A 5,000-nucleotide genomic window follows, 5' to 3' on the forward strand; every position below is an offset into this window, starting at 1 on the left:
GTTATAATGTAGCTAACATGTACAGTTAAGCCTAAATATTATTTTGTGCCTAATTAGGCCTAAGTTAGCACTTCTGAAGGGTTTGGGCTTTTTCAACAGTAGAATTATAACCTTACATGTAGTCTGCATTTTACCCCTTGTCTGCAGTTTTATTTTACTCTGACCGGTTTGTAAACTCAAATTTTCGAGTTTGTGAACTCAAAATTTCGAGTTTCTGAATTGAAAATTTCGAGTTTCTACACTTAAAAAGTCGAGTTTGCAAACGCGGAATTTTAAGTTTGAAATTTGAAGCCGGGAAAGTGATCACGAAATGCCATGTCCCTTGCGCGCCACCCTATTTAGTTCAGGTGTGTTTAGTCACTAGATTGTTATCTCAGAGTCAGACTCAGAAAACACTTCTCTAAGAACAAGGAGTTTAGACCAAAGAACTCGGAAGTTTAGCACTTACAACTGTGATTTGTATGGCAGAACTTGTCTGTGAATAAACAACGTTTGGATATAACTCCTTGCGTAATGTGTGTATCGAAGGCCAGTCACACTTTAATTCTTCCCGATTAACTTACTTGTTCTCATAAGTAACACTAATGGACAAGAAAGAAGTGACTCGTTGCGAGTGCGCGCTTGGTTTCTTCCAAGTTGGTCTCTATATTAATATTTTCTAGACTACCACGGGTGCCATGTTTTTACTATAAAAGCGCCAAATTTCCTTGTCACTGGTATTGGTGACTTCATCGAAAACGTCACCTCAAAATATCACTTTGCTTTATCTATCGTTCACTTCTTGCAATTTGGGCGAAGTATCCTAAAATAAATTGGTACGAGCAGGTTACAAAGTGGAAATAGAGAAGGAAAGATGCGCCGTTGTTGTGGTCGTTGCCGTCGCCGTCGTAAAAGTCTTAAGCCCCCAAATTATTCTTGGAGGGCGCGCTGGATATGAAGTGATAGATCACCAACGAGGCGCGTATAATAGCCAATGAAGATCATAGACCGGATTAGGGACCTTAGGATTTTTGAGCTTAAATTGCTTTCTGCTACACAAAACGTATAGTCCCTGTTAATGTTTATCATTTCAGAAAACATTACAATTGTACGTGTTAACCGTTACCAACAAATAAGGCTGAAGCTAATATTACTTTTGGCGGTAGGGCCGTTACATGAAGGTAAACACTCATTGTGCAATTCTTGACGTTGTGTCATTTTCTTTGTAATAAGGCAAACTGGTGAAACGTTTCTTTTAACATTAACTACTGTAGACAATGCAAATAGCTGTTCCTATTGTAGACAATGTAGATAGCTGTTCCCATTGTAGACAGTGTATGTAACTGTTCCTACTGTAGACAGTGTAGATAGCTGTTCCTACTGTAGACAGTGTAGATAGCTGTTCCCATTGTAGACAGTGTAAATAGCTGTTTCTACTGTAGACAGTGTAGATAGCTGTTCCTATAGTAGACAGTGTAGATAGCTGTTCCCATTGTAGACAGTGTAGATAGCTGTTCCCATTGTAGACAGTGTATATAACTGATCCTAATGTAGACAGTGTAGATAGCTGTTCCCATTGTAGATAGTATAGATAGCTGTTCCTACTGTAAACAATGTAGATAGCCGTTCCTAATGTAGACAGTGTAGATATCTGTTCCTACTGTAGACAGTGTAGATAGCTGTTCCCATTGTAGATAGTGTAGATAGCTGTTCCTACTGTAGACAATGTAGATAGCTGTTCCCATTGTAGACAGTGTAGATAGCTGTTCCTACTATAGACAACGTAGATAGCTGTTCCTACTGTAGACAAGGTAAAAAGCTGTTCCCATTAAAGACAGTGTAGAAAGCTGTTCCTACTGTAGATAGTGTAGATAGCTGTTCCTATTGTAGACAATGTAGATAGCTGTTCCCATTGTAGACAGTGTAGATAGCTGTTCCTACTGTAGACAATGTAGATAGCTGTTCCTACTGTAGACAATGTAGATAGCTGTTCCTACAGTAGACAATGTAGATAGCTGTTCCTACTGTAGACAATGTAGATAGCTGTTCCCATTGTAGATAGTGTAGATAGCTGTTCCTACTGTAGACAATGTAGATAGCTGTTCCTACTGTAGACAATGTAGATAGCTGTTCCCATTGTAGACAGTGTAGATAGCTGTTCCTACTGTACACAATGTAGATAGCTGTTCCTACTGTAGACAATGTAGATAGCTATTCCCATTGTAGACAGTGTAGATAGCTGTTCTTACTGTAGACAGTGTAGATAGCTGTTCCTATTGTAGACAATGTAGATAGCTGTTCCCATTGTAGACAATGTAGATAGCTGTTCCTACTGTAGACGATGTAGATAGCTGTTCCCATTGTAGACAGTGTAGATAGCTGCTCCTACTGTAGACAGTGTAGATAGCTGTTCCTATTGTAGACAATGTAGATAGCTGTTCCCATTGTAGACAGTGTAGATAGCTGTTCCTACTGTAGACAATGTAGATAGCTGTTCCTACTGTAGACAATGTAGATAGCTGTTCCTACTGTAGACAGTGTAGATAGCTGTTCCCATTGTAGATAGTGTAGATAGCTGTTCCTACTGTAGACAATGTAGATAGCTGTTCCTACTGTAGACAATGTAGATAGCTGTTCCTACTGTAGACAATGTAGATAGCTGTTCCTACTGTAGACAATGTAGATAGCTGTTCCCATTGTAGACAGTGTAGATAGCTGTTCCTACTGTAGACAATGTAGATAGCTGTTCCCATTGTAGACAGTGTAGATAGCTGCTCCTACTGTAAACAGTGTAGATAGCTGTTCCTATTGTAGACAATGTAGATAGCTGTTCCCATTGTAGACAGTATAGATAGCTGTTCCTATTGTAGACAATGTAGATAGCTGTTCCCATTGTAGACAGTGTAGATAGCTGTTCCTACTGTAGACAGTGTAGATAGCTGTTCCTACTGTAGACAGTGTAAATAGCTGTTCCCATTGTAGACAGTGTAGATAGCTGTTCCTACTGTAGACAGTGTAGATAGCTGTTCCTATTGTAGACAATGTAGATAGCTGTTCCCATTGTAGATAGTGTAGATAGCTGTTCCTACTGTAGACAGTGTAGATAGCTGTTCCTATTGTAGACAATGTAGATAGCTGTTCCCATTGTAGACAGTGTAGATAGCTGTTCCTACTGTAGACAATGTAGATAGCTATTCCCATTGTAGACAGTGTAGATAGCTGTTCCTACTGTAGACAGTGTAGATAGCTGTTCCTATTGTAGACAATGTAGATAGCTGTTCCCATTGTAGACAGTGTAGATAGTTGTTCCTACTGTAGACAATGTAGATAGCTGTTCCCATTGTAGACAGTGTAGATAGCTGTTCCCATTGTAGACAGTGTAGTTAGCTGTTCCCATTGTAGACACCGTAGATAGCTGTTCCCATTGTAGATAGTGTAGATAGATAGCTGTTCCCATGGTAGACAGTGTAGATAGCTGTTCCTATTGTAGACAATGTAGATAGCTGTTCCCATTGTAGACAGTGTAGATAGCTGTTCCTACTGTAGACAATGTAGATAACTGTTCCTACTGTAGACAATGTAGATAGCTGTTCCCATTGTAGACAGTGTAGTTAGCTGTTCCCATTGTAGACACCGTAGATAGCTGTTCCCATTGTAGATAGTGTAGATAGATAGCTGTTCCCATGGTAGACAGTGTAGATAGCTGTTCCCATTGTAGACAATGTAGATAGCTGTTCCCATTGTAGACAGTGTAGATAGCTGTTCCCATTGTAGACACTGTAGATAGCTGTTCCCATTGTAGATAGTGTATATAGCTGTTCCTACTGTAGACAGTGTAGATAGTTGTTTCTATGTAGACAGTTCATTTTAGTGTACATGAGGAGTAGCTTACACTTTCCTTTAACTCATTTGCATATATTCGTGATAGCGTATCATGAAATTACGACCGTCTTTTCTCAACGACAATGGAGGCAGAGAAGAGAGACCCTGGGAACGAGGTTGAGTTTAGGCCGGTTTGGACGTCAAAGGGGTAATGGTGTTTTAGTTTTCTTCGTGTTTTAGTTTTGTCTTCGACCACCACCTCCTCTTTCTCTAATAAATCAAGTATTTTTAATCCTGGCATCTTGCTCCTATGAAGTGTCTAGTCTTCTAGCACTGCACAGGGCACATTAATTGAGTACCCTGTAAATCAACTCAAATCAATGCAAATTAAATTAATCAAACATTGGTTTTTGAGGAGAGGGGAAAACCAGAGTACCTGGAGAAAAACCCCTTGCAGTAGGGTAGAGAACCTACAAACTCAACCCACTCGACACCGAGTCTAGAAATTGAACCTGGGCCACAATGGTGGGAAGTGAGCAACCAACCACTGCACCAGCCCTGCTCCACAAATCTGATTCAAGAAGCTCCTCAGATGATTCTGGTCTGAACTAATGATTCTTGTGGAATGAATATCACCTCATCACCCAACATGTTGTACATCACCCCTTATATCAATATGTTCCAATTTATTGATCAATTTCATTGTAATCTTCATCATAAAAAGCACTTTTAATTGTATCTTTAGTGTTTCAACTTTGGATAATTACTGGTCCAAATTTATGACTGATTTGCCTTTTTCTTTTATCCTTTTCCTCCTCCAGTCTGTAAAACAAAAGGGGAAGACAACCACTTTAATTCACTATTTGGTAATTCCAGTTTATCAAATCAATATATGTTGTGTTGATCAGCAATAAAAAATGAAGAAAAATAGAGCCATCCTTAGGTTCTAAATGGATAGCTTCTACACAAAAAAGAATACGAATTTATTGAAAGTGATCAGAAACTTGTTTAATGCATAAAAATCACTTACCCACAATCATAAGTATACATACAAATGACAAAATATCAACAAAACACCATTAAGGGTTCGTGAACAGATTTTTTAAGTGGAAGCATTCTACCAGAAGTTAGAAATTATTGATAAAGAGAAACATCTTCAGGTTGAGGATAAAGCACACAGTACCACACTACGGAGTAAC

The sequence above is a fragment of the Montipora capricornis genome, chromosome 13, assembly GCF_036669925.1.
Source record: "Montipora capricornis isolate CH-2021 chromosome 13, ASM3666992v2, whole genome shotgun sequence".
In the NCBI taxonomy this organism is placed as follows: domain Eukaryota; kingdom Metazoa; phylum Cnidaria; class Anthozoa; order Scleractinia; family Acroporidae; genus Montipora; species Montipora capricornis.